This window comes from Acartia tonsa, chromosome 14 (assembly GCF_053477335.1).
Source record: "Acartia tonsa isolate MP-2025a chromosome 14, ASM5347733v1, whole genome shotgun sequence".
In the NCBI taxonomy this organism is placed as follows: domain Eukaryota; kingdom Metazoa; phylum Arthropoda; class Copepoda; order Calanoida; family Acartiidae; genus Acartia; species Acartia tonsa.
Window position 1 is genome coordinate 260,675 of NC_137273.1, and position 22,882 is coordinate 283,556.

The 22,882-nt window shown below is 34.4% G+C and overlaps 1 long non-coding RNA gene across 1 annotated transcript in view; it reads left to right on the top strand.

Moving 5' to 3' along the window:
* LOC145306344 (uncharacterized) overlaps positions 1-17,086 on the top strand; it is a 28,188-nt gene extending 11,102 nt beyond the window's left edge. Inside the window, exons 2-5 of the long non-coding RNA XR_013874996.1 lie at positions 4,224-4,286; positions 14,619-14,677; positions 14,881-14,932; positions 17,065-17,086. This is a non-coding gene — a long non-coding RNA (uncharacterized LOC145306344). The remainder of the gene's footprint in view (positions 1-4,223; positions 4,287-14,618; positions 14,678-14,880; positions 14,933-17,064) is intronic.
* Positions 17,087-22,882: the final 5,796 nt, after the last annotated feature.

Genomic DNA, 22,882 nt, shown 5'->3' on the forward strand with positions numbered 1-22,882 from the left:
AAGGAAAACCCGATTGTTCCAGCGGTTAGCGAGATCCTTCGCTACAGACAGACATCGTACTACTTTGCTAATTAAACAGCCAAAAACCTGCCATACACTAGGATGTAAGCTAATATGAATTTTTTTAATTGTCCTTCAAGCCGTTTGCAATATCTTATTGGACATAGACAAAACAAGCTCATATGACTATACTTGTTTACAGGGATCTGAAGGGATCTTGGACAAAGTAGCTTCGGACAAAGTAGCTTCGGACAAAGTAGCTTCAGGACAAAGTAGCTTCCGGACAAAGTAGCTTCCGGACATTTACTTAAGAAAAGTAGCTTCTAATAGTAATAAAGGTTATGGCCGCAGTGCTCGGCCCCCTGGCCTGCCTAGCCGCGGGCGCTCGGCCCCCTTGCCTATAACCTAACCTAACCTAACCTATGTAAGAATGTTTAATGTACATTAACTTCTAATTTTATTGAAAGCAAACAAAACTTTAACAATTTTAACAAAAAGTGGATCGTGGATTTTACTAAAAATGGTTCGGCGATTTTTTTTTATAATTTTTAATTCGTTTTAACATTTTTTTAAATTTTTACAATTTCTGTCCGCCTTTCTGTCTGTCTGTCTGTCATTTTGTCTGTCTATTTGTCTGTCTTTATGTCTGTCTTTATGCCTTTTTCTATGTCTCTCTTTCTGTGTAGACATTTCTGAAGTAAAACGTCCTAAAATTTTTCAAAAGTTATCAAATAAAAAAATCTTCCAAATTCAAGGATAAAATCCACCACTGCTGTTAAAAAAGTTGAACAATAAAATCCAATATGGCGATAAAACACACAGGGACGAAATCCAAAACCGAAATTTCTTTCTTGAATAACTTTGTCTACAGGGTGAAATTTAAAAATCCGTCCGACAGTTGTTCCAAAGTCTTTGTTGTCTACCCAACGGCATGGTTTCGAACCCGATACAACCTTGCATTAAAAATATCGACCCTTACCTCACACTTAATAAATGTGATATCACTTGAAAAGTTTTTAGGGGGTTTTACTTAAAAGATGTCGCATTAGGAGGTTTGTCGTTTAGGAGGTTTTTTCTAGTTTTCTAAGGAAGCTACTTTTCTTAAGTAAATGTCCTGAAGCTACTTTGTCCGGAAGCTACTTTGTCCTGAAGCTACTTTGTCCGAAGCTACTTTGTCCGAAGCTACTTTGTCCAAGATCCATCTGAAGGGATAAGACATTGGCTGATAAATTGATGTACACAATATTACTCCTTACGTAGATTACAATTAGTGGTTGAAACTTTTTGACAATCAACTATATGAACCAACCAATCAAAATTAGATAAAAGTCCCCAGTGTTGTTGAGCCAACGAATAAGAAAATGTTTTTTATAAGACTTCCCCTCCTTCCCTGACCTGTTTTGGTGTACACTAAGCCACAGACTTTCTTGTACATTATATAGTTCATTATTTCACCGCTAGGCGTCTTGATTTGTTTTATTATATTTGTTTTTTTTAACTTAATCTAGCTACAAATACAATAAAAGATAATTCTTAATAATATTATTTATTTTTAAAAATTTGAATTAGCATAATAAATAAAAAATCAAAATTGAAAAATGATGGTCAATGAACTAAAAATAATGTATTATATATAGTCTTTAAGATTTGATTAACGAAGTACGATATGGTGTTCCAAGAAATGAGATTACTAAATTCGCGTCCAATGAAATGGAGTGCTGTATAAATGGCTGAAATCCTGCCCTATGCGAATTCGAAGCTAAATTGAATATTTTTCCATCCGTTTACGAGATATTATTCTCATACAGCTTGTGTTGATTTGTACTAGCTTTTTTCTAAGCTCTTAATTTATGTACATACCAGCGGCAACACCCATAGAGGCCTCTAGGGACATTAAAGGGGGGGGGGGTGTTGATTTCGACATCCCAATTATTCGACATAAACCTTCCCGGGACCTATGAGAAGCTACCCTGTTAAGGAGAACTCGATTGGTTCAGTGGTTAGCAAGATCCTTCGGTACAGACAAACAGACATAGATCCTTTATTATAAGGATTGAGTTAATTCTATTTTCTAATAATAGCGGCTACGCCCCCCCCCCCCCTTGAACCCTCTAGGGGCACTTAAGGTAGGAGGGGGAAAAGTCGACCTCATCCCATTTTAAATATGAGTTTCAAAAGAGTAAACAAATATTTTTTGATGAATAATAAAATAAATTTTTATTACAGAATAGTTCAAAACCTTTCCAGGACCTATAAGAAGCTTCACTGTAAAGGAGATCAATATCGGTTCAGCGGTTAGCGAGACCTTTCGGGACAGACAAAAAAACGCTTACTACTTTATATAATTGGATGGCTTCGAAACCTTAACTATACGCTGGATTAGAACTGGTTCTCATCATGTATAGCGTCGTATTACAGACAATTTTGCATGAATAATAAAAATATATTTTTATTACAGAACAGCTTCGCTTTTATAAATTTGTGTCAAAGTTTTTAATTAAGAGAGAAACATATTAATATTACAAATGTATTCAAAGAAAATTAAAATAGAACACAAACAATGATTTACTAGAGGCTACGCCCCTAGAGGCCTCTAGAGATACTTCAGTAAGGGGGGGGGGGGGTTGACCAACCAGTTTTAATTTTAGATATAAAAATAAACATAAAAAAAAAAATTTCGATTTCTCTTGGGAGCGTGGTGATACCCTCCCCCAAAATAGTTATAAACCTTCTCTGAACCTAAAAAAAAAGGCTGTAAAGGAGAACCATATTGGTTTAGTTGCTTGCAGGATCCATTTGCTACCCCAACACACACACACAAACAGACATACTATTACTTTATTATAAGAATAAATGATAAAATTTGAAATTATCTATCTGTCGGTTTGTTTGTAACTCTTACTGGTAACTTGACAAAGTGTCTCAAAAATCAGCCATGTGACGTCATTAAAATGAGGGAGATGAGAGGAAAAGTGGGAAAGAAAATCCCTTAAAAAGAGATGGATAATCCCTCCTTTTTTATGACGTCACATGGACGATTAATTGATATACATCCCCAATTATGATAATCAAAAATACCCGTTCTGTAGATTATAACTTTTGGTTGAAAAAAAAATTTACATTACTGGTTTGGGACCATGTAATCAAATTGTTTTTAGAAGTACCCAAAGTTTTTAGAAGTACCCAAAGTTTTTACACCTACGATAATATAACAAGGATTACAACGTCTATAAATAGCGAAGCCCCAAAAAAATTATGTATGGGAATATGGAAAAGGAGTTTCAAAGAACAATTAATGATTTGTTAAAATCAAGAATAGAAATACATATATTGGAGAAATTACACATGAAACATTTTTCATGTATTTTTAAATTTTGAATATTAATATTTTGTAGTATGACTAACAGACCGACGGACAAAGTAAATTAAATGCTGGATGCTCATTGGTATACGGAATCTTTGCACAAAAAAATCTGTCGTCTATTTTTGATAGCAGCTTAGATAATCACATTTCATCCATAGCTCTGTGGACTGACAGACAACTTGAATTATAGCGTAGCTTCGCTACTGATAATTTTCTGCACGTACAGAGTACAGACCCTAAAGAACTTTCTATCAAGGTATTTTTCTATGGCTAGAACCCAGGGAGGGAAGGGACATAGGGCTGTTTATTACACTAGTACCCAAAAATCCATAAAAACGTTAGTTTATAAACTTATTTTATTGAATTTTTATTGGTTGGTTTGAAGTCGAGTGTTCCAACGTTTCAACCACCAATTGTAATAGCAGAAGGGATAATTTTGTGTATAATTATCGGGGATGTACATCAATTTAAAAACCATGTTGTCTTATCCCTTTAGATCCCTGCTACGGGCTCAAGTTTTAAATTACTAAAAGTTTACTATTGAACTATTAAAGTAATGAAATTCTAAATATCTTAAACATTTGTCTCTTGAGAATTTTAATATACGGAATTGCTCAGGAATTTTAAGGGATAAGACAATGAACGATAAATTGTTTTACATCCTTATCTATAAGTGTCTGTACCGAAGGATCTCGCTAACTGTCTAACCGATATAGTTCTCCTTTAGCATCTTCTCATATGTCCTGGGAAGGTTTAGAACATTTTTTTTCGGTGGGAAGCCGAAGGTGAGATTTGGGGAAAAAATTTAATCCTCCAAAAAAGTGGGGCTATTTGATTTGAGCTTATTCTTATTGTTTAGATGTATGACATTGAGACAGCTAAGAACCTACTCAACAGACCAACTCATGAAAAACACTTTCAGGTAATTTTTTAAAGCTACTCTATAATTCAAAATGTCCTTCCGTCTGTCCATCTGTAACGGTTAGCTTTGTTTCTTTGAGGGGGGAAAGTCGCTCAAAAAAAGATTCTGACATCATAAAAATGAGGGATGAGGAGTGGGAAAGAAAACCCCTAAAAAAAGAGATTGATAATCTATCATTTTTATGACATCACATGCTGATTTTTTGAGCAACTTTCTCCCCTCTCTTTGTTCCTTAATTTAGATATGTTAGAATTGTCATATCAATTTTAAACTTTGCAGGATGATTCCTATTACATTTGTTCATGTTATAGCTGTCTTAACATTTATTCCAGTATGGCTTTGAAACCGATTAATATCCGCTGGATTAGATCTGAGCCATACTGAAAAATCATGTAAAGCATTGTATTATAGACAATTTTCCATGAATACTAAAATAGATCATAAAATTTATTTTGATTATTGAATTAATCTTATATTTTTTATTTTACTATCCGCAGAAAGCTGTCTCTAATACCATGCAATAAATAACAATTACTGTATAGTTTTTCCATTGCTAACAAGGATGACAACATCCATAAAAGCGAAGCACTGAAACGTTATGACAGACGAACATTAACTCTTAGAGTGTCAGAACTAAATATAAATATATAAGTTTTGATAAAATTATACGTAAATTTGTTGCAAAACTTCTTAAATACAGGATATTGTTTAAGGACATACTTACATTTTTAGGACATGATTATAGAGATGCTTTGCTAATAACAATGTACTTTGTTGTCCTAGAAATCTATAGAGCAAAAATCAGATTAATCGGATAATTAGATAACATAAAAATTTGTTGTTAAAAAAGTAAAAAATTAACATATTTAAAGTTGACGTACGGACATTCCGGTAAAGATTATAGAGTTGCTACGCTTCCTAAATCACTAAATGAATCACAATGCAAAGTTTGAAATCGATAGAATAATTCTAACAAGCCTAAATTAACGAAATACATAACCGTGACATACTGACGGATGGACTTAAGGACGGACTGACCCTAATTATAGAAAAGCTTCGCTACTATAAAGTCCCAATAATTGGGAAAAATAAGAATCAATTATAAATCTAATTACTAGAGATAATCTTTTATTTACAACAAGTAATTCTCAGTAGGAGGGAGGGGACACTGGGCTGATTATTACACTAGTCCCCAAAGTTTTGTAGTAACCTTTTCTTATTTGTTGGCTAAAAAACTTTGGGGACTTTTTGGTTCATTAAGTTCAGTATCCAAACGTTTCATTCACTAATTGTAATCTATATAAGGGGTAATTTTGTGTATCATCATTAGCATCTCTATAAGTTTATTGTCCCCTCATTAGCTTAATATCTCATATTTTCTGTATATATCATAATCATTTACAGAAGCTATAATGTTTAGAATCTGATTAATAAAGATTTATCTTTTATTTACAACGTAATACATTAGTAATTCTTAGTAGGAGGGAGGGGACATTGGGCTGATTATTACACTAGTCCCCAAAGTTTTGTAATAATTTTCTTATTCGTTGATTGGTTGGTTCATTAAGGTGAGTATCCAAACGTTTCAATCACTAATTGTAATCTATAAAAGAGGTAGTTTTGTGTAGCATCGTTGGGGATGTAAACAAATTTATCAGCCATTGTCTTATCCCTTTAGATCCCTGTGTACATTTTTTACATTTTTTTTAATAAAAAGTTTCTCTATAAGTGTATTCTATACTCATTAGCTTAATAACTCATATTTTCTGTATATTGTATAATCATAAAAAGAATCTACAATTTTTATGATCTAATTAATAGAAATTAAACGTTTATTTACAATGTAATATACATTAGTAATTCTCAGTAGGAGGGAGGGGACACTGGGCTGATTATTACACTAGTCCCCAAAGTTTTGTAATAACGGTTCTTATTTGTTGGCTTAACAACTTTGGGGACTTAAATTGAATTTTGAATGTTTTGTTTATTTAGTTCAGTATCCAAACGTTTCATTCACTAATTGTAATCTATAGATCCCTGAGTGATTTTTAATATGAGTAGTATCTCTATAAGTGGGGTTTTCCCTCATTAGATTAATAAGTCATATTTTTGTTTTATATAATAATCATAAAAAGAATCTATAATTTTTATAATCTGATTAATAGAGATTCAGCTTTATTACACTAGTCCCAAAAGTTTTGTGATAACGTTTTCCTATTCGTTGGCTTGACAACTTTGGGGACTTAGAATTTTGATTGGTTGGTTTATTCAGTTAAGAGTCTAATCGTTTTATCCACTAATTGTAATCTAAAGAGGGGTAATTTTTTATATCATCATGAAGCGTGCTGAATTTTATTTCATTTCCCCCAGAGGTAAAACTTTTTAGGGGTAACATCTGATATATTTCAAACAAAACAAACCAGAAAGGTCAAGGACATCCGAGCTTTTTTTTACTTTTTTTGGAGGGGGGGGGAGGAAATCTTTTTAAAACAAGGATAATTTCAATGGGGGGGGGGGGGGGGTGGGTAAAATGACATGCTAAGCCCCTAAAAAAATTTTACCCTTAGGGTAAAATTTGCTTGGGAGGCCACCCACAAAATCTATTCCAAAGGGAGAATTTACTTCCTGCCCCCTACTATTATCTGTTAGGGGGTATATACCCTCCCAAGAAGGAACAGCTATGATTTTATGAAAAACAGATCCTGGCCCTCCAATGGGTATATTTGATGGCCATATAGTCCGTTTTTTCTAGTGGTTTTTGTCAAACTTCTTTTGCCTTGAAGACCACTGTGTATAGCTTAATAAACGAAGTGTTTTTTCATGTTTATTTTATGGCAACTATGGAAATAAAATTTCTTGATTTTTCAAAACTGATTACTTGGGCTAGTAAAGAAACTGTTTGATTAACTTAGTTCAAAAAGGTAGGTTTTTTAAGGATTTTTGCCATGGTCGAACATATCCTTCTAATAAAGTAACAGGATGTCTGTTTGTCTGTACAAAAGGATCTCGCTAACCGCTAAACCTATCGGGTTCTCCTTTGAAGGGTTGCTTCTCATAGGTCCCTGGAAGGTCTATAACTATTTTGGGGGATGGTACCACAACCCTCCAAAGAGAAATTACGAAAATTTCGAAATTTTTAAATATATTTTCGCTTTTCGTAGTGACTTGAACGCAACATAGACAATTATTTCTTAAATTACATATTTAAAATAAAAAACAAATATTCAAAGTTCCACTAGAGGCTTCGAGGGGCGTATCCGCTAGTAATAAATAGACGGACATACTTAGATTTATTGGTCAAAAGTTAATTTTAGATGTACATACTGTATAATTATGAAATACAGAGTGGCTTCAAACTCTATCCGAAAATATTTATATTCCTAATAAAATTATGATCCTACGTTTATGTATTAATAGATATAGAAAACATGGATATATTGACAGGAAAAAACTTGTCGTCGATTTTGGTTGCTAATATGGACCTCATTTATTGGCCAGTTTGTTCATCTAGTAGGAGGAAATGGGATGGGGTAAAGAAGGTGGATGGGGGGTATCGTTATCCTAGCCAGCTGCGAGCATCACTTTGTCATAGTACATGAAAATCTGGTGCAACATCCAAGTAATAATATGTCCATTTTTATGAATTACATTCTGTACACTTCCAGGGATCTAAAGGGATAAGACAATGTCCAATAAATAGATGTACATCCCCAATTATGATAGACAAAATAACCTCTTATGTAAATTACAATAGATTGTTGAAACATTTAGACACTCAACTTAATAAACCTTATGTACTTTCTACTCTCGCAAGGCATGTATGATAAAAGAATCATAAATTATCAAACAGTCATCCTATTACTTTACTTCATATTTCATCATAATAGTTTTTTATTCACCAAATTTATAGTATTCAATTAAAGGTCTGTCATCGAATAGGAGCTTACTAAATTAAATTCTCTCAACAAATAGTTTTTAATAAAATTCTTTTTATGTTCAGCCTCTTACAAACTTTTTTCCTTACGTAACTTTTTATTCTCGCAAGGCACGTAAGATAAAAGAATCATAAATTATCAAACAGACATCCTATTACTTTACTACTTTACTTTATATTTCATCATAATAGTTTTATGTTCAGCCTCTTCTATTCTCGCAAGGCACGTATGATAAAAGAATTATAAATTATCAAACAGACATTCAATTACTTTATTAATTTATATCTCATCTAAATATTTTCTTATTTACAATATTTTCTTATTTACCATATTTATAGTAAATCGAATATAAAAACATCCAATTATCTTTAACCTAAACAGAATATTTATTTTAGTACTCTTAAAACTTTTCTCTAATTTCAACGTCAAGGTCAGCAACATTAATTAGATTAGAACTTAACGCAAATAAACAAACATCGTATCTACTTTTTAACTATCTCAAATGAAAAACAATTGATATTTACGATATCACTGTTATATTTTGCAAGTTATTAACATAGTAAATATATTGAGAAATGCAAAACTAGATAATAACTACATATATAAACTGTTGACTGGGTGATTGATCGGTGCTAACCGGGACTAGGCAGATAAGTTAGGCAGCTAAGACCAATCGAACTCATCGTCCGAACTAAAGGTGGGCTCCTCTGCACAGACGGGCTCGGCGGCGGCATCGGAGTCGATGTTACCATCGCCCTCAGGGCCACCCTCTTCTTCCTTGCCAGAATCTTCGGGAAGGACATCACTCAGATCACCAGCTGCGGAACCAGGCTCATCGCTGAGCTCGATAGTCTCATTTAATTCCAAGACCGCATCCGCTACTTCCAAGGAAGTCCAGACGTCTTCTGCGTATTCGCTGGACCGGACTTCCATTGTATTAAGAGCCTCCATGTTGGCAGAATGTGACCGGTTTGTGACCGGTAACGTCTCGAATATCTGGCCGACTAACGCGGCGCCGGCTTGAACGAGACTTAACGAATGGTCATTTGCAGATTCTTGAAGCCCAGCTCTATAAGAGAGCCTAATAGCCTCGTCAAACCGTGCCCGCAGAAATCTGGTCTGATTATACCAGATGGAAATCAACTCGCGGTCGATGGTGGGCACGTCTATGACCGGCGGAATACTGTCGGCAGAACGGTCGGCAGAAGGCCCTGGCCCGTTGATTGCAGCAGATGCTATGCTATCAAATACTAAATCTGGTATACAGGGCGGCAGGGTCGGATCTACCGGCTGATGATCACTGTCCTCACTATCGGACATTTCTTTTTAACGATCGATTTGAAGCACGTGTTGATGAGAATATAGTATTAACAGCGATGACCTCTTATAAGTAAGAAAGTCGGAAGGCAATTAAACAGAATTTTTGTAGGAGCAACCCCCTCCCCTATATTATTGATAATCTCACCCTTTCCCCTCCCTTTCTCTTAACTGATCCATAAAGCTCTCTTTTCATTAAAATTCAACCATTTCCCCCATTACATTATTGAATATGATATTCTCTTAATTCACACTCATTTCCTGGAATTGCGCAATTGTGCCAATACAATTAGGTATTTATGTAACTCCGTCAACACCTCCCCTCCCTTTCTTCTCTCTTCTCTCTTTCTTATCATCTGTCGTTACTCCCCCTTTTTAACTCTTTTTTTTTTTTTTTTTCTTTTTTTTTTCTTTTCCCCCTCCCTCACTCACTTACTAACTTGTCGCCTTCCAAACACTTGTTTGCATTTCAATAATTTACCCTTTTTCTAAATAACACTTACTTCCCCTTTTATTTGTGCTACACCTTATACTAGCCTTACTAAAGTGTGTTGCTATGCAAAACTTTATTACGGATTTAGGAAATATTTTATTCTTGCTTACATTTGTTACTAAACCTACAAATTTTTTATTAATTAACGGAAGTTGTCTCTAATAGTTTTGAAGCAGTTTTTTATATAAATATGTTATCAACCCTTTTTGAACAGACTATTCATCCCTATAGCATACTATAGTATATTACTAACGTTATCATTCTCTCCTTTTTGCATCATAAAACGAACAAATTTTTACTCCTTTATTTTTTCTTTATTTTACAATATTATTTTTCCGAGATCTCTCATTTATCTAATATAGCAAAAACACAATCGTTAGATCAGGCATAATACAATATAATATAATATAATAATCAATAGATATCAAACAAAATTTGGTAACTTCTCATTATTGCACCCATTTATTCACCACAGCCCAAGTGCGCCCGCCCCTGCGCGCTACCACACCCAACCACTGGAACTCGTGTTATCCTTTGATGCTTGGATCAGATACAAAATGTACTGTTTCAGGATAAGGACGATAACCGAGGGGACTAACGCATACGGTATGTCGGCCAAACCGGCCACAATCGCAAATGTGATTGGGGAAGCTTCTTATTACAGGCTTCCCTATGACAGTATCTGTAGGGCAGGATATTGTACAGCCTAATGATTGAATTGTTCACTAATTAATCTCACATGTTATATCATATTATTGTAAATCGGTTGGGTCAACGGCATTAAGTCTTCGGCCAATCCGAATAGTCAGTGGACTATTTTCTCTATGCAATATTGTACTATTATCTTCCTGAAATAAATTATTATTATTATATAGAAATTCAATAAAAAGTCCCCAAAGTTGTTAAGCCAACGAATAAGAAAACGTTATAATATATTACTTTGGGGACTAGTGTAATAAACAGCCCATTGTCCCCTCCCTCCCTGGTATTCTGCTGTCAAGTTTGTATCAGAGTTCACGATAATCTGGTTCAATATCCATGTAATAATATATCTATTGTTATGAATTACATTCTGTACACTTCTGCAGAGAGAGAGGGAACAATGGGATGTTTATTGTTTATTACACTAGTCCCCAAAGTTTTACAACTTTGGGGACTTTTATTGTATTTTGATTGGTTGATTCAAAAATTTGAGTGTTCACATTTCAACCAGTAATTTTAATCTACAGAAGTGATAATTTTGTGTATCATCATTAGGGATGTACACCAATTTATCGGCTATTGTCTTATCTCTTCAGATCCCTGATACTTCTGTGTAGTTTGTCAAGGATAACAAATACTTTCTATCTCCATTTCAGTTTCAGGGATCTTAAGGGATAAGACAATGGACGATAAATTTATGTTCACTCCAAATTATGATGATGAATAAACTTACTCCTTCTGTAGATTAAAAATATTGGTTGAAATGTTTGGATACTACTAGTTTGGAATCCACTCAATAAAACTTTGGGTACCAGTGTAATTTACAGTCCAATATCCCCTACCTCCCTGGTTTTACTCAAACTTCCATTTACTTATTTGTACAATTTATAGTTCAGCTTCCAAGCTTTTTATTTGATGGGGGGGAGGGGGGGGGGGGTTGTACCAAATCTCAATAAGGAGGTAGTTCTAGTGTAGGGGGTGGTAAAAGTTTAACCCCCCAATTAGCGGGTTAAATTTTTTTAGGGGTTTAAAATCTAAAATATATATTTTTTTTTAATTTTTGCTCAATGAATTCCGCCCAATATGGTTCTCCTTTACAGAGAAGCTTCTAATAGGTCAAGGGAAGGTTTTTAACTAGTTTGGGGGAGGGTATATCAACCTGTGGAAAAAATTACCCTCCCCCCTAAAAAAAAATTTTTATACTGACATTAAAAGTAGATGGTCGATTTTATCCCATTTCTTTTACCTCAGATGCCCCATAGAGGTCTCTAGGGGCGTAGCCGCTGTAATGAACAAAAAAGTAAAGTTTGAAAGTGGATATTGACTTTGAGATATTAATAATATTATGTTCTCTACGTGACATAAATTCTAAATTAATGGATATATTATTACTTGGATGTTGCACCAGATTTTTATATACTCTGATAAAGTAATGTTTGCAGCTGGCTAAAATAAAAATATCCATACCTTTTACCCCACCCCCTCATCTCCTACTGGATGAACAAACTGATTAATAATAGAGGTCCATGTTAGCAAGCTAAATTGACGATAAATTTTCCCCTGTCAATACATCCATGTATGTCCTACATCCATTTCTAAAGTTAGGTGTCCTCAGGGATCTTCAGGGATAAGACAATGGCCGATAAATTGATATACATCACTAATGAGGATACACAAAATTATCCCTTCTGTAGATTATTATTAGTGGTAGAAACGTTTGGACACTTAACGCAATGAACCAAAATCTTCGTCTGCTAGAAATTTTCAACTATGGCTTCGAAACCGATTAATATCCAGAGGATTAGAACCGTATCTCACCCATACAGAAAAATCATTTACAGCATCAAGTTACAAAAATTTTATCGGGGTTAACAAAACCTGTTTTAATCTGATAATTTTTCAATTTATCATCTGCGGAAAGTTGTCTATAATACGATGCAATAAATAACTTTTCTTAGTTTGACGGATTATTGAGTCTGATTAACCATCTGGGATAATAAATCTATTATATAATCTTGACCTAAAACTTGAATAGTTATTTCTCGTATCGTATTATAAACATCTTTCCGCGGATATAGAATGTACAATTATAAGATTAAAACCATTTTTGTAGCCCCGAGGTGCCGAAGGCACGGGCTAAAAAAACTGATTGTACATTTTTATATTCGTAGAAAGCTGGATATAATACTATGCTAGACATAGTTTTTTCGTATGGATGAGAACCGGTTCCTATCCACCGGATTCGAATGAATACGAGAAAAAGTTTTCTGATTATTTGTTTTCGCTAACTTATATATATCTTTAACAAAACAAAAGGAAGGATGACAAAATGGATTCATTAATACTTGGATCTTTTACACCAGATTTTCGAAGACGAAGAAAGTCCCTCAAAAAAAAACAGCGTGTTACCTCATAAAAAACGATGGATTTTCTTTTTCACTCCTCCTCTCCTCACCCCTCATTTTTATGACGTCATTGAGGGACTTCGTCTTTCAGATTTTCATGTTTTATAATAAAGTAAACTCTGTTGCGGGCTAAAATAACGATCTCTCCCACCCCCTCCTTTGCTCCATACCCTCCTCTTCTACTGGGTAAACGACCAATAAATGCAAGGGGATATTGCAACCTAAATTGACGATGATTTTTCTCCTGTCATAATATCCATGTATATTCTACATCCATTGATGACAACATCCATAAAAGCGAAGCTCTGAAATGGAAGGACAAACGAACAAAACACTTGTAGGGTGTCAGAACTGAATAAACTAAATATTAATGCATATTTCCATACAAAATTGTAAGTAAATTTGTTACAAAACTGATTAAAAACATGTTACTTTTTATAGAGGACTTGATTATAAAGATGCTAATAGGATAATTTTAACATTTAAAAATTTGTTTTCAAACAAGTGAAAAATCAGCTTGTTTTAAATAGACGTACGGACTTTCTGGTAACGATTATAGAGTTGCTGCGCTTTCTAAGTTGTACTTAACTGTTATAGGAATCAGCATGAAATCGACAACTCTAAGTTGTTTAAATTATCAAAAAGACTTAACTGTAACGGACGGACGGACCGACCCTAATTATAGAAAAGCTTCGCTTCTAAAAAAAACATCATTGAATGGACAAACAGACAAAGTGAATTACATTCAGTTCTCATAACAAAGAAAAAAAAACTAGATTGGATATGCAAAAACTCTAAGAAAATTACGAAACTTGAAAAAATAACGTTGACATCTTTTTAAAAAGTTTTTTTATATCGTTAACAAAACAAAAATAAAATATGTAGGTGAGATATGTTTAGAAAACAAATTGGACAGTTAAAAAAATATTTTGCATTTGTGCTATGTAATTTTGGGTATTGTCTATCTGTTTGTTTGTTTGTCTGTCTATCTGTTCGTCTGTCTGTCCATTTGTCTTTCCGTCTGTTTGTCCGCCTGTCTGTTCGTCAGTCTGTCTGTCTTTCTGTCGGTCTGTCTGTTTTTTTTGTCTGTTGATCTGTCTTTCGGTCGGTCGGTCTGTTCGTCGGTTTGTCTGTTCGTCTGTCTGTCTTTCCGTATGTCACTCTGTCTTCCGTCCTCTATCTCTTTCTCTCTCTCTCTCTCTCTCTCTCTCTCTCTCTCTCTCTCTCTCTCTCTCTCTCTCTCTCTCTCTCTCTCTCTCTCTCTCTCTCTATCTCTCTCTCTCTCTCTCACTCTCTCTCTCTCTCTCTCTCTCTCTCTCTCTCTCTCTCTCTCTCTCTCTCTCTCTCTCTCTCTCTCTCTCTCACTCTCTCTCTCTCTCTTTCTCTCTGCCAAAAAGGACAATTTAATATGAAAAGGCTACATCAATCTAATCTCAACAATTGCTGTGCTACTTATAAACATGGTTGTCCTTGTTTTTAGGAAAAAAGAGAAGAGAGGAAGCGTTGGGAGGCAGAATAGTTCTTCTTCAACTAAAAAAGGTAGTTCCAGTATGGCTTCCGAAACCGATTTATATCCGCTGGATTAGAAACGGTTCTCAGTTATACTACTAAATCATGTATTAGCATCGTATTGCAAACTATTTTCCACGAATAATAAAATTAATACTACTTTTGTTAGCCCAGGCCTTCGGTCACTCGTGGCTAACAAAACTGGTTATACTCTTCTTTTCTTATAATTTTAGAATCCTACCATAACTCGAGAGCTGTCTCAATGGATGAACACCTTATACCAAGGCAATTAATTTATCATTCTTGCCATAATACAAAGTAGAACGAGGTCTGTCTGTCTGTCTGTCCGTCTGTCTTTCTGTGCGTTTGTCTATCTGTCTGTCTGTCTGTCTGTCGGACTATATGTCTGTATGTCTGTATGTATGTCTGTCTGTCTGTCCGTCTGAAGCTTAAGATCTGAGTAACCACTGAACCAATTAGGATCTACTCTTCAGGGAATATACTACTGGTCCTGTGATGGTTTCAGGCTATTTTTTGGGGGGTTGGACACAATCACCCCGATAAAGCAACCCCCCCCCCCTTCTTTTTTTATGGCTATATGGAAGATTCCCATAGGTTCTGTGAGGGTTTTAGGCTATTCATTTTTAGACTTTTACAACTCATTAAATACAGATTAACTTGATGCAAAGGGCGCAGCCACTAGTAGGGTAAAAAGTAGTAAAGTTTTTTGTCTGAAGTTTATGATCTTGCAAATTGTTGGTTCGATTACAATGAAGCCTTATGAATAACTTGCGGTGGTTTTAGGCTATTTTCCAGACCTCCAAGCCCTCCCCTAGAGATATGGGGTGAAAAATATTATCTTAGCAACTCTATAATTACGACTGTATGTACAATAGTCTCTTTAACCGAAAATAGGGCAGAGTGGTTGCAGATTTAAATCTTTAAAAAGTAGCCTAAAACCATCCCAGGACCTATGTGAATCTAGAACTCAATCGGTTCAGTGGTTAGTGAGATCTTAACCAAAAACTGTTTAGTCGTATGTTGATAAAATAAAAGCTTATACGTTTTACAGGGTAAGTCCTAAGTTTTATGTAAAATAAGATTAAAAACATTTTAAAAGATTATTACCTATTTAAAATTCTAGATTATTTTTTTTCTCATTAAAAGAGTAAAAATTTAAAATGTGTTATTAGCAGCGATTCTATTTGAATTATAATTATGAATTATTTTCCAGTGTGACTTCGGAACCGATTGATATCAGAGCTGGATTGAAAGCGGTTTTCAGCCATACTGAAAAAATGTATAGTATATAGCATCGTATTACAAACTATTTCAACAAATATTAAAATGAAAATCATAAAATCAATACCAGTTTTGTTAGCCGCGCCTTCGGCCACTCGGGGCTAACAAAACTGGTTTAATGATTTTTCATTTTAACATCCGCTGAAAGCTGTCTATAATACGATGTGATAAGTAACTATTACTGTACTGCGTGTTCTTATCTACTTATGTACATAATTTTCCTTTAAAATCTCACAAATGATAAATTAATGTAAAAACTAGACGTCACAAATCTGAAGATTACAGGTACGTACGTCTTTTATTATAGTGTAGAGAAGTTTCTCTACAAGAATAAGTAATAGGATGTTTGTCTGTCTAAAGAGAGGGAGAGGGGACAATAGGCTAGTTTTATAATAACGTTTTCTTATTCGTTGGAATATGATTAACAACTTTGGGGACATTTACTGAATTTTGATTGGTGTTGTAATCTACAGAAGGTGTAATTTTGTGTATCATAATTATCGGCTATTGTCTTATCCTTTTAGATCCTTGGTCTGTGTTTTAGTTTAAAGAAGCTACTTTACAAGAATGAAGAAATATTTAGGGTGTATGCCTGATAAAAAAGATCTCAAAAACGGCTAGACTTGATAGGGGGAAGATTATGTATTTATATTGTAGAAGCTACTCTACTAGTAATAGGATGATTGTCTGCCAAGATCTCAAAAATGGCTAGACTTACAGTTTTTAAGAGAGAAGATTATGTGTTTATAGTATAGAAAAGAAACTTTACAAGAATAAGATAATAGGATGTTTGTCTGTCTAAAGAGAGAGAGAGAGGGAACAATGGGCTGTTTATTAGACTAGTCCTCAAAGTTTTACAATAATATTTACTTATTCGTTAGCTTAACAACTTTGGGGACATTACAGAATTTTGATTGGTTGTTTAATAAGTTGAGAATTCAACCACTAATTGTAAACTACAGAAAGGGTAATCTGGTGTGTCATCCATGGAAATGTGCATCAATTTATCGGCCATTGTCTTAAAAACCCCTGGTCTGTCTGTCTGTATGTCTGCTAAGATCTCAAAACGGCTAAACTCACAGCTAATTAGGAATAATTATGTGTTTATATTGTAGAGAAACCACTCTACAAGACTAAAATAAAAGGATGTTAGAGAGAGAATGCTAGAGGGGACACTGGGCTGTTTATAACACTAGTCCCCAAGGTTTTACAATAATATTTACTTATTCGTTAGCTTAACAACTTTGGGGACTGAATTTTGATTGGTTGTTTATTAAGTTGAGTGTTCAAACGTTTCAACCATTAATTGTAATCTACAGAAGGTGCAATTTGGTGTGTCATTATTGGGGATGTACATAAATTTATCGGCCATTGTCTTATCCCTTTAGATCCCTGGTCTGTCTGTCTGCTAAGATCTCAAAAACGGGTAGAGTCACAGTTCCATATCTTATCCTATATCCTAATATAAAAGTAACAGGATCTCTGTCTGTCTGTGTGTACTGAAGGATCTCGCTAACTGCTGAACCGATATGGTTCTCCTACTTGTATGTACAGGAAAGGTTTATAATTATTTTGGGAGTGAAATCGTCCCTGAAAAAATTCCCGAAAATATAGAAAAGATTCACTTTCAATAATTGGTAACCTAAGAAAATAATTGTCAAAGAAAAAAGAAAAGAAATAAAATATTTACAATATTTTATTAATAAAAAAGAAAGTTTTTATATGCATTATCTCATTCGCAGGCTTAAAGACTTTGGGGACATTCATTAAATATTAATTTAGATCTACAGGGATGATTTTGTTTAACATTGTTTTCCATTATTTTTCTAGGAGTCTAAAGGGGTAAGACAATGGCTGATAAATTTATGTACATCCCTGCCCCAATGTTAATACACAAAATTACCCCATCTGTAGATGACTATTAGTGGTTGAAACGTTTGGAAAATACTATTTAAAAATCCCCAAAGTTGTTGAGCCAACAGTTAATAAAACGTTATTACAAAACTTTGGGGACCAGAGTATAATAAACAGCCAAATGTCCCCTCCCTCCCTAGTCTTATCCCTTAATACTGACCTATAGACAAAGGTTGTGCAATCAAAGAGTTTTATAGACAGCTTTCCGCGGATATAAGGGCTGAGATCCGGTTCTAATCCAGCGGATATTAATCGGTTTAGAAGCCATACTGGAAAATCTTATTTAGTGGTTCAGAAAGCAAGAGTGCAAGTTTTTAAAAATTATCTATCTCATCCTATTATAGACAGCTTTCCGCGGATATTATGGCTGAAAACCGGTTCTAATCCAGCGGATATGATTCGTTTTCGAAGCCATACAGGAAAATGCTATCTATACTTTTAGTGGATCAGAAAGCAAGAAAAACAGAAACAAATCTCCAAATCTAAGATTTAAAGGTAATAATAATAGTTATTTATTGCATCGTATTATAAACAGCTTTCCGCGGATTATAATGAAAATCGATTAATATCCGCTGGATTAGAACTGGTTCTCTGAAATTTGTACAGCATTGTATTACAGACAAATTTCCACGGATATTAAAATTAAAATCATTAAATTAATATCATTTCTAATTTTTTATTATATTTAAATATATCATAATAGGATGCGGTAAATAACTATATTACATTTACAATGATGTTTTACTTTTCCAAAACAGTTTTTTTTGATAAAAAAGTTCTTCAGTAATCTTAAATGTCGTCTTAACTGTATATTTGAAGAAATATCTATTTTCTAACATTCTTTTTGACAAAGAGCAAAAATCGGAAAATTTGTCATAGACTTGTGACTATGCCTCTAGAGGCCTATAGGGGCTTTTGAGGCAAGAGATAAGGGGTAGACCCTTCAATTTATATTCTAGTTTTAAAGATAATATTTTTTTTTGGGGGGGGGGGGGATTTTTTCATGTGCAATTTCTCTTTACCTTCCCTAGACCTATAAGAAGCTTCACTGTAAAGGGAATCCATATAGGCCCAGTGGTTAGCGAGATCCTTTAGTACAAAAATAGAGACGGACAAACATCCTGTTACTTTTATATAAGAATGGATGATCCTACATAAATACAAGGATAGAAAAAAATCCATAAAAGCGAAGCTCTATAAATCAGAAAGCATACAAAGGATATGTAGATTAAAATTAGTGGTTAAAACGTTTGAACATTTAACATAATGAATCAACCAATTAAAATTCTATAAAGCTCCCAAAGTTGTTAAACCAACAAATATGTAAACGTTATTATGAAACTTTGGGGACTAGTATAATAAATTACTCATTGTCCCCTCTCTCTCTGCAACATACCATGAGACCTTTTTTTGACTGATTGAAAATTATAGGACTTTCTAATGACTTTTCTTTGGTTGATATATCCATGGTTTGGCCATCTTATTATTTAGTGTATTTTAATTTTTTCCTCTCAATTTTTCTCTTAATTGCTCTCACAATAAAAGTCTCTATAAGATAGAGTTATGGGACAAAGGATCTAAAATAGTACAGGGAGAAAGTCTCTCAACAAATCAGCATGTGACGTCATAAAAATTAGGGATTATCCATCTCTTTTTTAGGGTTTTTTTCCACTCCCCCTCTCATCTCCCTCATTTTTATGACGTCACATGCGGATTTTTGACTTTCTCCCTGTACCTAACATATATTTTGTGACTATGAGCATGAGAACTAAGGCAACTTTTATTATTTAGGCTAACTTTAAAGACTTTAGACACTAGTGCGTAGAATGCCGCTATAAAATCATACTACAAATATCATAAAAGGCTTACTGAACATTTACTAAAGATTTCCCTTAGTAATTTTTCTAGATAAATCTGGTTTGGAATACTATTAAATAAGAACTCTAAAATTGAGATAATTGTCCCATTTGTCTATCCTTAATAAGATGCTTCATCGTTTCATATGTCTATTGGCTAATGTTTTCATAATATTTGAACCTTGTATGGCAATAGAGCAAAAAATTCTTTACTGTACTGTGGGGTAAAGAAATGTCTTTTAAGTGGTCATACCAATCACCACAGGTTATAAATTTGATTATTGGTTTACAATCAAAATATTTGTAAGAACATTTGTTTGCCCTTATCCCTCTACGGATTGGTATTGAGCTTGTTTTCTTTAGTATCTTTGTAGATAAGAATGCTAGAATTAATTATTTAAATTCTTTATTTCTAACTAGCGGCTACGCCCCTAGAGGCCTCTAGTGGCCTTTAAATGTTTTTTTTTTATTTTAAATATCTTATTTGAGAAATAACTTGAGACTACGCTAGCGGCACTATGCGGCGGAAATATTTCAATTTTATTTTGATTTGTCATTAGAGGGTAGTGGTACCCTCCCCCAAAATAGTTAAAAACCTTCCCGGGACATATGACAAACTACCCTGTTAAGGAGAACCTAATCAGTTCAGCAGTGAGCGAGATCCTTCAGTACAGACACACAGACATCCTGTTACTTTAGTATAAGGATAAACACTTTAAAGGCAGGGCCTTGCTCCTTTATAGCCATCTGCTTGTTCTTCATGTGAGTTTTCAACATCATTCATTGCGCTGCCACGTGGTGGAGCATATTTACTTGCTAGGCCAAAGCACAACATATCTGATGATCAGTTATTTCTCCACCAATTCCTGGAGCATAACAAGGGCCAACCAGGCTGATGCCTCCTGCAAATGGCACAATGATAGGCTTTTAACCTAGGAAGAGGATGTTCATGCCGTCCACTTTCTAACCAGGTTAATGTACAAATCCTTGATTTGCCCCACTAGAAGGCCTGTTGACAGCAGTTTACAAAAAAATATTGATCTGGTCAGAAAACACTATGGCCAAACATACTAAGACACATATTCAAGTAATTTGAAAAAATAGCCAATTTGGACCAAGTTTTAGCTCTACAGACACAAAAATCACATTTACAGGGTGTTCCAAAATGAAATTTGACAACCTTATAGTCCCGGGTCCTCCAAACCGTTATATACCACATATGCCCACAGATAAAACACAGGATTTAAGCCAAAAAAAATGATTTTTTCGGACAGGTATTTTGGGTATTACGCTAGATATCCAAAATACACTTTTTGTTGGACACCCTGTAAAATTAGAGTTTTGGCCAAGATAGCATTATGTGCGCTTTTTACATGAATAAACGATCATTTTGGTGTATAAAATGTATAGGTTGGATGTAAGATTGATGAAAAAATTAATTTTTAAAATTGTGAAAAAATGGGTGTTTTTTAAATTTTTGTTACCTACCTTCATAGATAGCTAGATATCTAGACATCCAGGGACTCTGAAACTTTTTTTTGGCCATCCAGCATCCTTGAATCACCCAACGGACCAAAATATAGAGTATTAACAAAATCGGAGAGGTAGTGCAGAAAAGTGGTACATTTGGCAAATAATGCAGCACATATATTTTAATATTTAACATTTTTATATGAAAAAAAAACTATTTTCTTTTTAATTAATTTTTATATGTATAAAAAAAATGATAATAGGACGAATTTCCGGAGTAATCTCCTTATAGGCTAAATAAACCTATTTCATCAGTGGGTAAGTGCAACATTCCAGGATTAAACCTGGAAATCGGATATTATCCCTTCGTGAATCTCGTGGATGATTTGAGAATCTTGGATTTACCAAATTCCCAGTGTTGGCTGTTGGCATGGGCACATGAAGACCCTGATGCACAGCAGGTGCACTTTGAATTGGCTTATTATGATGAGGTATTCCTACAGGTGACCCTATTGGGGCTTGATGCACTCATTAGAGTTGGCATGGTTCAATTTCTATGGAGGAGGATGTGATGGAGGCAATAGGAATCTTAGGCTTATTAAATTGTCAGCAATTGGTATGGGCACATCAGGTGCATTAGGAATTAGCTGTTACAGAGGATGAACTCTTTCAGTAACCCTCAAAAGGCTGCATGCAGTTTGATAGTTTTAACATTGAAAACCCTGTATGATTCCATATGTTGGCAGGGTTCAATATTACTGGTGGCTACATAAGAAGCATGTCCAATTTTCTTGGACATTTCAGGGGATTTGTAGGTGAATGCACATTTCATGTCTTGGTACATCTTTGATAATCTATTCTCACATAGATTTATTCTATTCATATCTAGCTGTGTTGTAGAACCAAGATGAGAACTCCTGGGTTTCTCATCCTGATAGTGACATTTTAAGGCAGCACTTTCCTTCTCTTCCATGTTGCATAGGGCACCTTGTTTGGATCAATCTTAGATGGTTTCTTCATCAGGCTTGGAACTTGGTCTTATTATGGGTTTGGCACCTTCAAAGACATAAATCTTTGCAGATGCACCATCATCTACACCAATGCAATGCAGCATTTTCAGAAAACCTGTACTTCTATTAGAGATTGACCAAATGATTGCACTATATTTAGGAAAGCTGCTCTTCTACTTCCTCCAGCAAACTAATCCCAGCATTTGTAGGAAATGTGTGCTCCAATATACTCATCAAATTATGGTATATTATTTTTGCAACATATTTAAGAAAACTGCCCATCCATTTACTGATTTTACATTTGCAAAACACTAAACTTTTGCGGTATGTTTTAAAAATCTGCACTTCTATAAAGTGATTGTCTAAATGATTGCAGGCATTTTAATTGAGGAAACATGCACACATACTGACTGTTTCCAATATGAGAAAATTACATGTCTCAACTACCTCTAACCCCAGTCAAAAACTCAAGCTACATCATTTCAATATTTATTTCTGAAAGAAGGCATCTTTCCTCATCAGGGCATTCAAAGATTTTTTTTTAAATACAATCAATCAACAACTGGCATATTATAGATCTCTTGTTGATGTAATTCTCATGTGTTAGAGTTGTTTCATCCAGGCCTCTTGTTGAAGTAATTCTTGTGTGTTAGGGTTGCCTCATCCAGGCCTCTTGTTGATGT